The sequence below is a fragment of the Hyla sarda genome, chromosome 1 (genome assembly GCF_029499605.1).
Source record: "Hyla sarda isolate aHylSar1 chromosome 1, aHylSar1.hap1, whole genome shotgun sequence".
In the NCBI taxonomy this organism is placed as follows: Eukaryota; Metazoa; Chordata; class Amphibia; order Anura; family Hylidae; genus Hyla; species Hyla sarda.
The window spans coordinates 611,100,436-611,113,707 of NC_079189.1; the positions used below are offsets into that span (position 1 = coordinate 611,100,436).

A 13,272-nucleotide genomic window follows, 5' to 3' on the forward strand; every position below is an offset into this window, starting at 1 on the left:
ACACCATATAATGGCTGAATGACATAGCGTGGAGGTGTTGGTAGCATGAGGACACCATATAGAGGCTAAATGACACAGCGTGGAGGTGTTGGCAGCATGAGGAGACCATATAGTGGCTGAATGACACAGTGTGGATGTGTTGGCAGCATGAGGAGACCATATAGTGGCTGAATGACACAGCATGGAGGTGTTGGCAGCATGAGGACACCACATAGTGGGTGAATGACACAGCGTGGAGGTGTTGGCAGCATGAGAAGACCATATAGTGGCTCAATGGCACAGCCCGGAGTTGCCAGCAGCATGAATAGGCACTAGGCCTTCACAATCCCTAAGTTTAAAAGATGAATTAAGAAATTTAAACTGAAGATTTTGGATAGCGGGTGCTACCTATGAGAAAATTTGAAATTACCAGACCCAGGCCCAACAGCAGCATCATTAACCCATATATTGCCTGAATGACACAGCCTGGAGTTGCTTGATGCACAAGTACACACAGGGCTTCACAATCCCCCCAAAATCAACAAAATTGTATAATTTAAAAAAAAAATTCATACCTTTGTGTAAAAACAAGCGCATATCCAACAGTTCACAAGACTCTATAATGCAGGACGGTGGACCACCCAAAGACTTTCTTCTCAAAAATAATAAACCACACAATGTTTAAAAAAAAGAATAAAAAAAAAATTATGACATATGTGTGTAAGCGCATCTGTCTCCAAAAGATCAGATCACCAAAGGAGTTTTTTCGCCAAAAATGATTAAGCAGAGTTAATCCCTCACCGTATTTTTATATTATTTTCATTTAAAAAAATCACGCGCAACAAGTGTTCCGTTGTGTAACGGTTAGCATTCTGCAAAATTCAATTTTATTACTGATAAAATTATCAGTAAATTTAACAATAACACTACCCAAGAGTGTTTAATTACCCCATACATTGCACCAGGAGCAGTCAGGAGTAGGCCTCAGCAGTACCCAAGAGGCTTTAATAACCCCTTACCTTGCCCGATCAATTGCGAGATCGAGCAATAACCGGTGTGTTATGGCCTCAGATGTCTGGGCCGCACTAGCGCTCCACTGAACGGATTAGCGTGTCTCTATCTTTCAAGGACAGGTGCGGGTAACCCACTACCTTCTCTGAAAGGTAAGCTGCCTCTAAGCAGGTGGTCTCCCCCGGGCACGTTTGTCTCCTGAATTTCCACTACTGCCACCCCACGCTGACTGCCAACCGTGATACCGCCTTGCTGACTCAAGGGCAACCTGCAACTCTCTTCTCCCGATGATGATGAAGCCCCTTCTGCACCCGGCTCCCAATTGCGATCGGCTTCATCATCATCAACAGGTGTCTGCACGTCACTGATGTCCTCCTCAGGTTCCCCAACAGTGTCTGCTTCGGGACCATGAAGACTTGCAACACCGCCTCCTACGTCACTCTCCGTATCACTACTTGGCCGCCTGGCGGAGCAAGGGACGCACGTCTCCTCCCCTTCTTGTCTGTCCAGTAGCTGCTGACTACCCTCTATTAGATCGTCCTCAGTATATAGTGGAGCTGAAGCCACAGCATAAGATACTTCTCTAGGAGAGGGAACAGCATAGGACAGAGGCAATGGGAGGACAGGGACTGCTCCCAGGCCATGCCAACTGAGGGTTGTGTCTGAGGAACCCACCGACTGTTGACTGGGGGCATCAGATGTCACTTGTGATGATGTGGATGAGCGTGTTAACCAATCGATGACGGCAGATGGGTTGCTGGTGGAGACACGACCGCTGGCTGATAACGGGAGCTCAGGCCACTCGCCCCCTAGTCTGCTGCCAACTCTGCCTGAAGTATTTAGGCCTCTGCCCCTTCTCTGTGCACATCCTGGCACTTCTCTGCCTGACATACATACTGCGTTAATGAGGGTATTACAATACGCTACACTACTCTTTAAAAAGTATTTGTCTAGAACAGCAGCAGGTGATTACTTACGGCTGTCCTTTCACAGTATGTAGGCCCTTGACAGATTAACAGCTACTAGATGGTACAATACTTGGATGTACGTATGCGGTATGCACTGATGAGGGCAGTAATATGTCTAACTATACGCAGAAAAAACTGTTGAAAAAAAAAAACAGCCGGTGAATAGTATTTTTTGGACTTGCACAGTATGTAGTCAGCCCCTTGACAGATTAACAGGTACAAAATGGTGCAAATGCACTACAGTCCACTGAACAATCACATATTTCTGAACAGCAGCAGGACCCAACAGTGCAGCACCACAAAAAAAAATCCAGGGATCAAACCCTAAATTGCACTCTGTCACAGTGTACACATACAGCTCAGCTACATGCACATTACACATATACAGCTCTACTGTGTACACATACAGCTCAGCTACATGCACATTACACATATACAGCTCTACTGTGTACACATACAGCTCAGCTACATGTACATTACACATATACAGCTCTACTGTGTACAAATACAGCTCAGCTACATGTACATTACACATATACAGCTCTACTGTGTACACATACAGCTCAGCTACATGTACATTACACATATACAGCTCTACTGTGTACACATACAGCTCAGCTACATGTACATTACACATATACAGCTCTACTGTGTACACATACAGCTCAGATACATGTACATTACACATATACAGCTCTACTGTGTACACATACAGCTCAGCTACACGCACATTACACATATACACCTCTACTGTGTACACATACAGCTCAGCTACATGTACATTACACATATACAGCTCTACTGTGTACACAGAGCTCAGCTACATGCACATTACACATATACAGCTCTATTGTGTACACATACAGCTCAGCTACATGTACATTACACATATACAGCTCTACTGTGTACACATACAGCTCAGCTACATGCACATTACACATATACAGCACTACTGTGTACACATACAGCTCAGCTACATGTACATTACACATATACAGCACTACTGTGTACACATACAGCTCAGCTACATGTACATTACACATATACAGCTCTACTGTGTACACATACAGCTCAGCTACATGTACATTACACATATACAGCTCTACTGTGTACACATACAGCTCAGCTACATGCACATTACACATATACAGCTCTACTGTGTACACATACAGCTCAGCTACATGCACATTACACATATACAGCTCTACTGTGTACACATACAGCTCAGCTACATGTACATTACACATATACAGCTCTACTGTGTACAAATACAGCTCAGCTACATGTACATTACACATATACAGCTCTACTGTGTACACATACAGCTCAGCTACATGTACATTACACATATACAGCTCTACTGTGTACACATACAGCTCAGCTACATGTACATTACACATATACAGCTCTACTGTGTACACATACAGCTCAGATACATGTACATTACACATATACAGCTCTACTGTGTACACATACAGCTCAGCTACACGCACATTACACATATACACCTCTACTGTGTACACATACAGCTCAGCTACATGTACATTACACATATACAGCTCTACTGTGTACACAGAGCTCAGCTACATGCACATTACACATATACAGCTCTATTGTGTACACATACAGCTCAGCTACATGTACATTACACATATACAGCTCTACTGTGTACACATACAGCTCAGCTACATGCACATTACACATATACAGCACTACTGTGTACACATACAGCTCAGCTACATGTACATTACACATATACAGCACTACTGTGTACACATACAGCTCAGCTACATGTACATTACACATATACAGCTCTACTGTGTACACATACAGCTCAGCTACATGTACATTACACATATACAGCTCTACTGTGTACACATACAGCTCAGCTACATGTACATTACACATATACAGCTCTACTGTGTACACATACAGCTCAGATACATGTACATTACACATCTACAGCTCTACTGTGTACACATACAGCTCAGCTACATGCACATTACACATATACAGCTCTACTGTGTACACATACAGCTCAGCTACATGCACATTACACATATACAGCTCTACTGTGTACACATACAGCTCAGCTACATGCACATTACACATATACAGCTCTACTGTGTACACATACAGCTCAGCTACATGTACATTACACATATACAGCTCTACTGTGTACACATACAGCTCAGCTACATGTACATTACACATATACAGCTCTACTGTGTACACATACAGCTCAGCTACATGTACATTACACATATACAGCTCTACTGTGTACACATACAGCTCAGCTACATGTACATTACACATATACAGCTCTACTGTGTACACATACAGCTCAGCTACATGTACATTACACATATACAGCTCTACTGTGTACACATACAGCTCAGCTACATGTATATTACACATATACAGCTTTACTGTGTACACATACAGCTCAGCTACATGTACATTGCACATATACAGCTCTACTGTGTACACATACAGCTCAGCTACATGCACATTACACATATATAGCTCTACTGTGTACAAATACAGCTCAGCTACATGCACATTACACATATACAGCACTACTGTGCACACACAGCTCAGCTACATGTACATTACACATATACAGCTCTACTGTGTACACATACAGCTCAGCTACATGCACATTACACATATACAGCTCTACTGTGTACACATACAGCTCAGCTACATGCACATTACACATATACAGCTCTACTGTGTACACATACAGCTCAGCTACATGTACATTACACATATACAGCTCTACTGTGTACACATACAGCTCAGATACATGCACATTACACACAGCTCTACTGTACACATACAGCTCAGCTACATATACATTACACATATACAGCTCTACTGTGTACACATACAGCTCAGCTACATATACATTACACATATACAGCTCTACTGTGTACACATACAGCTCAGCTACATGTACATTACATATATACAGCTCTACTGTGTACACATACAGCTCAGCTACATGTACATTATACATATACAGCTCTACTGTGTACACATATAGCTCAGCTACATGTACATTACACATATACAGCTCTACTGTGTACACATACAGCTCAGCTACTTGCACATTACACATATACAGCTCTACTGTGTACACATACAGCTCAGCTACATGTACATTACACATATACAGCTCTACTGTGTACACATACAGCTCAGCTACATGCACATTACACATATACAGCTCTTCTGTGTACACACACAGCTCAGCTACATGTACATTACACATATACAGCTCTACTGTGTACACATACAGCTCAGCTACATGTACATTACACATATACAGCTCTACTGTGTACACATACAGCTCAGCTACATGTACATTACACATATACAGCTCTACTGTGTACACATACAGCTCAGCTACATGTACATTACACATATACAGCTCTACTGTGTACACATACAGCTCAGCTACATGTACATTACACATATACAGCTCTACTGTGTACACATACAGCTCAGCTACATGTACATTACACATATACAGCTCTACTGTGTACACATACAGCTCAGCTACATGCACATTACACATATACAGCTCTACTGTGTACACATACAGCTCATCTACATGCACATTACACATATACAGCTCTACTGTGTACACATACAGCTCAGCTACATGTACATTACACATATACAGCTCTACTGTGTATACATACAGCTCAGCTACATGCACATTACACATATACAGCTCTACTGTGTACACATACAGCTCAGCTACATGCACATTACACATATACAGCTCTACTGTGTACACATACAGCTCAGCTACATGCACATTACACATATACAGCTCTACTGTGTACACATACAGCTCAGCTACATGTACATTACACATATACAGCTCTATTGTGTACACATACAGCTCAGCTACATGTACATTACACATATACAGCTCTACTGTGTACACATACAGCTCAGCTACATGTACATTACTCATATACAGCTCTACTGTGTACACATACAGCTCAGCTACATGCACATTACACATATACAGCTCTACTGTGTACACATACAGCTCAGCTACATGTACATTACACATATACAGCTCTACTGTGTACACATACAGCTCAGCTACATGTACATTACACATATACAGCTCTACTGTGTACACATACAGCTCAGCTACATGCACATTACATATATACAGCTCTACTGTGTACACATACAGCTCAGCTACATGTACATTACACATATACAGCTCTACTGTGTACACATACAGCTCAGCTACATGTACATTACACATATACAGCTCTACTGTGTACACATACAGCTCAGCTACATGTACATTACACATATACAGCTCTAATGTGTACACATACAGCTCAGCTACATGTACATTACACATATACAGCTCTACTGTGTACACATACAGCTCAGCTACATGTACATTACACATATACAGCTCTACTGTGTACACATACAGCTCAGCTACATGCACATTACACACAGCTCTGCTGCAGACATATATAACACACACATACACAGCTCTGCACCACGCACATCACACACACACAGCTCTGCTGCATACACATAACTTCAGCTCATCCAGCAGCGATCACAACCAGCACAGCAGAGTCCTGCATACACTGAGCAGATGAGCCTAGAGCAGCAGCCCCTGATCATGTGACTCCTCCTCCTCCATGTGACTGATCACATGACGGTGACATCATCGCAGGTCCTGTAAGAACAAGGAAACCCGATGGCTCCTGTACAGATACAGGTTTGTATTCTCACTGTCAGATTAGGATTATTGGGGATAATACACATTGGATTATTTTGTCCTCAGATTTTGTTCTGTGAATTAGTTTGAGCGGAAATAACTTCAGACTCAGATGAGAAATCTCACTTTCTGTGTCTTCATATAGTAGACAGGACCCCCTCTATACCCACATATAGTAGACAGGACCCCCTCTATACCCACATATAGTAGACAGGACCCCCTCTATACCCCCATATAGTAGACAGGACCCCCCTCTATACCCACATATAGTAGACAGGACCCCCTCTATACCCACATACAGTAGACAGGACCCCCTCTATATAGTAGACAGGACCCCCCTCTATACCCACATACAGTAGACAGGACCCCCTCTATTCCCACATATAGTAGACAGGACCCCCCTCTATACCCACATATAGTAGACAGGACCCCCTCTATACCTCTATATAGTAGACAGGACCCCCTCTATACCCACATATAGTAGACAGGACCCCCTCTATACCTCTATATAGTAGACAGGACCCCCTCTATACCCACATATAGTAGACAGGACCCCCCTCTATACCCCTATATAGTAGACAGGACCCCCTCTATACCGGAAATATTAATGTATGAAATGTTTGGCCATACATATACCCAGGTTTAGTACATAATTCCTCTCGGCAGCAAATCAAGAAAAAAAGGATATATGTTGTCCCTAACAGGGACTGAGGTGCCTTCTAAAATGTAACTTTTAATGGTGTATTTTAAAAATACCGATCCACAAACAATAAATAAATAATAGATGATTATAGTATCTTCAAGAAGTGATATTAACACACTGTTGCGACTATTAAGACAAATGACGCGGTAGGTATAGCACCAGTGGTTAGGTACACACCATGCTATAATATTGTAATCCTAGATAAGATGTTAACACTATCACATATAGTATTCAAACAATATTTATCCATATGTTTTCCTTTCTCCCATCCTAGATAAGATGTTGACACTATCACATATAGTATTCAAACAATAATTATCAGTATATTTTCCCTTCTCCCAACGCGTTTCCATGTAGGGGTTAGAATATATAGTTATCCCCCACACTTCTTCAGGGGATTAGGTATATAGTTATAGCAGACTCTGGAGTCAGGTATCTCATTAATCTGTCACTGTATATGTCTCTTTAAAAAGGCAGATCTATCAACCAATGACACCCAGAGAATAACCACCATAGAGTAAACTGCGTCAAAAGAGCTCCGGCTCTGTGATTAGCTATCGCGTCCAGAGACCAGACAGGGCGTTTCTCACTATCCCGGTTAGTGCCTATAACGATAAGAAATCATGGACATCTCCCTTAGTAACCAGTAGATAACTTACCCCTCTTTGCTGTTTTTCGTGCATTAGCAAGTGGGTACTTACTGTCTACTGGATCAAATAAAGTGAGAGCGCCGGGCACTGAAAATAATAATATGCCCTTATTTAGAGTCTCATTCAAGCAGAGTGTGTGGAGCATATACAAAGTAGTCGCATAATAACTAACAAGAAGTAGGTAATAAAGTGTTATCTGAACTACTTACATTCATTTGTTCAAGACAAAGTGCGTCTAAATCGCTGCTGTGGCAGCGAGTACCGGAGCGGTGTCCGGGTTGTCTGCGTGTCAGGTGAACACGCCGGCGTCTCCATCAAGCCGAGGCGCACCCTATTTACGTCATTGGAGGCCCGTCCCCATGACGCCGCTCAAGGGGGCGTGGTCCCCGCTCTAGTCCCGATATCGGGATAGATCGGGTTCGGCAGTATTCACACGTCGGATGCGCTATCGGCTAAGTTGTGAGCATATAGATAAACAAACACTGACTTAGGCTAAAGACATGGAACAGGTACTAACTTATAAATAAGATAACTATGCCCAGTATAGAGTCCGTTGTGTCTCCATCTGTACAATGTGATAGGCATCTTTAATGATCCAATCCTGGATGTCAGTATGCCTACTACACAATTGTGACCTTCTCTCTGCATAACACATTGGTTATCAGTATGTCTACATACAATTAATGATCACATAATAAACCGCCATAAATCAGAATTTTAGTCCTGTGTTGATCAGGTAAGTAATAGATACAATCCTGACCCTGATCCAAATTTTTTTTTTTATCCCAATCCCACCCATATTTTAAATGGTACATTAGAATATTTCATAGAAGTCTGTACTGGAGGACACAGTGATGTCATAAGTTGGAATGTCAATACATTATTTCCAAATCATTGGTAAAGATGGGTACAAGCCAAAAGAAAAGAGTAGAATAAATAGTAGTAATGCATGTTAGCAAATCAACTATAGTATGGGGAGAAAAGAAACTTTATTTATGTAGATATATAAATGTGTAGAAGAGAATATAGTAGAGAAGAATAGTTTATGGTTTAGTGTTATTATTTGGGGGGGGGGGAGGGAGGGAAATCAGAGATCCACGGAATGATTAGTGGACTGGGTAACCCTATTTGAAGAAAGAGAGAGGAGGGGGGATTAGAGTGGACCTAGGGAGACCTGTTCTAGCCCTGTTGGAACCTGGTCTAGATCGCCTCAACCTAAGCGGCATGGACGCCCTAAAAAGGGCGGTACCGAATATCAGGAACCTCCTGTTGCACCCTAGATCTCCCTAGCTATATGGGTGGCATCTAAATCCTTAAGATCCACTGGGATCTCCCCTGGCTACCTCAAGTCAGCCACCCTTAAGTAGGTCCTGTCCGTGGACCTCTTCCCAATACCTCTAGATGAAACAAGAAAACGATAATTGTTCATTAAGTCCCTTTGGGGCCATGGTTTGTAATTTGTAGATCCATCTACATTCTCGTTGCAAAATTGATCTATCCCAATCTCCGCCCCTTTGTAGTGGCTTAACCAAATCAATACCAATTAATTTAATATAAGATATATCACTATTGTGCATGGTATTTATATGCACTGCGACTGGGGTATTTCTGACATTCCGAACATCCCCTACGTGCTCCAGTATTCTTCGACGAAACTCGCGTATCGTTTTGCCAACATATCTCTTGCCACATTGGCACATAGCTAGGTAAATGACCCCTCTAGAGCTACAATTGATGAAGTGCTTGATGTAGATTTTATTACCTGATTCTGTATCCTCAAAAACTTTTGTTTTAGATATATGAGGACAGGCACGACAGTGCCCGCACTGAAAACAGCCCTTTGTGCTCCCTACCCCCAACCACGTTTTAGGAGTATCGATTTGAAGATGACTGTGGACGAGTTTGTCGCCCACACTTGGTCCTTTGCGATATGTAATTAATGGTCTCGGGCCTACCACTTCTCTCAAATCTGGGTCCATTCTCAATATGTCCCAGTGCCGATGGATAATGTTCTTCACCTCCTGGGACATATTGTCGAATGTCCCTATTATTCGTGTATATTTACTCTCCTCCCTTTTGGGTTTTGGTGTCAGGAGTGATGTTCTATCCTGAGTCAGGGCAAATTTGTAGGCCTTACGTAGTATATGGTCCGGGTAGCCACGTTGGATGAAGCGGTTTCTTAGATCTTTAGACTGTTGTATAAACTCCTCCCTATCTGAACAGTTCCTCCTGAGACGGAGGTACTGCCCCCGCGGTATGCCCCTTTTAAGGGGCACCGGGTGGCAGCTTTCCCATCTCAGGAGGCTGTTCGTGGCTGTGGACTTTCTATAGACCGTGGTGTCCAGACTGCCCCGTGTATTCTTTTTCACCATGACATCCAAAAAAGCAAGTTGTTTATCCTGGATCTCAAACGTAAAAGTCAAACCGATTTGATTACGGTTCAGACAATTAACAAATTTCTCAAAATTCTCCTTGCTGTCTAGCCATAAAACAAAAACATCATCAATATATCTAGACCAAAGTATGGCCTGGTTAGACAGGTCCTCTTGCTCACCCACAAACGCTATAGTTTCCTCCCACCAGCCTAGGGTCAAATTTGCATACGATGGGGCACAGGGGCTCCCCATCGCGGTGCCCCTAAGCTGGTGGAAGTAGCGTCCCTTAAACAAAAAATAATTGTGGGTGAGTGTATATAAAAGGAGATCCAGGACAAATCGATTATGTGCCTGATGTTGGAGGCCACGGGAGGAGAGAAAATGGGAGACCGCTTGAAGCCCCACTACGTGGGGGATCGAAGAATATAGCGCCTCGACATCAATCGAGGCTAATAGGACACCCTCGTCCACAGTAAGATCTTCAAGTTTGCTTAGTAGGTCTAGTGTATCCCTGGTATAGGAGGGTAGAGAAGTCACAAATTGTCTTAGTACTTTATCAAGATAGATCCCCACGTTCTGTCCCAGGCCCCCAATTCCTGCGACTATGGGCCGGCCTTTTAGGGGAGTCACCCCTTTGTGTATTTTGGGGAGGGCATAGAACGTGGGGGTAGTGGGGGTCCTAGGTAGCATAAAGTCATGTTCTTCCTGTGAAATCACATCACTATTTTTAGCCATATCCAGGATGAGTTTTAACTCATCCAGATATTGACGGGTAGGGTTATTGGGGAGAACCTCATATGTCTGGGAGTCATTCAGCAGACGATTATACATTTCCTCATATTTATTCATATCAAGGAGCACAATGTTCCCTCCTTTGTCGGAGGGTTTTATTATAAGATTTTTGTCCATTCCCAGGGCATCCAAAGCTCTCCTCTCGTTAAATGAGAGGTTGTGACGAGATTGAATGGATAGCCTGGGAATGGATCTCAGATCTCTTGAAACCAAATCTTTAAAGACATCAATACAGGAAAGGTCATTTAGGGGAGGAAATGACCGACTCTTTGGTTTACAGTCCGTGTAGGGACCCTGACCCGGGACCCTCTCATTATCCGTAAGAAGTTCTACCAGATCTCGAGTTACCCCCAAATCATCAACCGTAATTCCCTGGTCTCTGGCTATTCTCCTATCTCTAGCCTTAAAAAATTTATGCCAAGAGATTTTCCGTGCAAACAAGTGTATGTCCTTTGTCCATATGAAGGGATCAAAGTTGGTGGTAGGGACAAATGACAAACCTTTACAGAGAACATTTTTTTCTTGTATCGTAAGAATATGGCTAGACATATTTACGACCTGGGAGGTTTGATCCGAAATTAAGCTGGGTATCTTCCTCGATATGGTCGTTCCCGTAGTTGGTATGAATCCCTGGGGACCTCTAAAAAACCCACAGAGGAGGATTGAGATGCATAAGACTGTCCGGATGTTGGATAGGATTGTACTGATGTCGTATTTTGGGGTGGCATCCCCGAATTTCTCCCTCCTCCCCATGCCTGCTGTGTATGATTGTGATAGTCCTGTAGGGGCGGTGTTCTATAATAGGTGTTGTTTCTAGGTTTATAGGAACCCCTAGGTCGGCGGCCCCGCTGTGTAGGACGTCCCCTATCAGAACGTCCTGTGTTCCTTTCTGTTTCTGATACGTCCGTATCAGATGTAGAGATATCGGTTTCAGTGTCTCTTGATGTTTGTTTTGTCAGAACGGAGTATGCCTTATTCTCCCTAAAATCTTGTAAGTCACGAATATATTGTGAATGCTTACGTTCTTTTAGGAAAAATTGAAATCTTTCAATCGTAGCCTGGAGCTGTGTCTCCTTTGAGGCAAACTCCGGATCTGACTTAAATTTGAGTACAATTTCCTTCTGCTCAGCTAGTTTCTTGTCAGCCAGGTCCAAGTGTATTTTTTCCTCCTCCAATAGGGTAGTGAGGAATTCCAAAGAACACTTTGTCGCTGATTCCTCCCACTTTTTAAGTACTGTGGTCGACCTAAGTCGCTGAGCAGGAAGAATTGGTACTCTTAGCCCCCGAGGAACTATCTGATTTTTTATATAATTTTCAAAGCACTGAACCTCCCAGAACGAGGTAATGAAAGATTTGTGACAGTTCTGTAGCTCTCTAAACGCTGAACGCAAGGATGGAGACGGTTTGGGCTGTGAAAAAACTTTCTCTGAAAAGATATCCCTGGCCTCTGTTAGCCAGTCCTCATAGTTCACTGTCCCTGTTACAAAATTAGCCATATCAGGTAACTTCTTAGACTGGAAATATTAATGTATGAAATGTTTTGCCATACATATACCCAGGTTTAGTACATAATTCCTCTCGGCAGCAAATCAACTTTTAATGGTGTATTTTAATGTGCTCCTTGATATGAATAAATATGAGGAAATGTGTAATCGTCTGCTGAATGACTCCCAGACATATGAGGTTCTCCCCAATAACCCTACCCGTCAATATCTGGATGAGTTAAAACTCATCCTGGATATGGCTAAAAATAGTGATGTGATTTCACAGGAAGAACATGACTTTATGCTACCTAGGACCCCCACTACCCCCACGTTCTATGCCCTCCCCAAAATACACAAAGGGGTGACTCCCCTAAAAGGCCGGCCCATAGTCGCAGGAATTGGGGGCCTGGGACAGAACGTGGGGATCTATCTTGATAAAGTACTAAGACAATTTGTGACTTCTCTACCCTCCTATACCAGGGATACACTAGACCTACTAAGCAAACTTGAAGATCTTACTGTGGACGAGGGTGTCC

General features: G+C 42.8%; 2 protein-coding genes across 2 annotated transcripts in view; both read left to right on the forward strand.

Annotated features, from left to right (window-relative positions):
* The window catches only part of LOC130298129 (oocyte zinc finger protein XlCOF7.1-like), a 116,284-nt gene that overhangs the window by 54,622 nt on the left and 48,390 nt on the right, over positions 1–13,272 (forward strand). The window lies entirely within an intron of this gene.
* Positions 6,629–13,272, forward strand: part of LOC130297793 (zinc finger protein 436-like) — a 31,268-nt gene continuing 24,624 nt past the window's right edge. The window contains exon 1 of the mRNA XM_056550701.1: positions 6,629–6,732. The gene's annotated coding sequence lies outside the window, so the exon portion shown is untranslated. The remainder of the gene's footprint in view (positions 6,733–13,272) is intronic.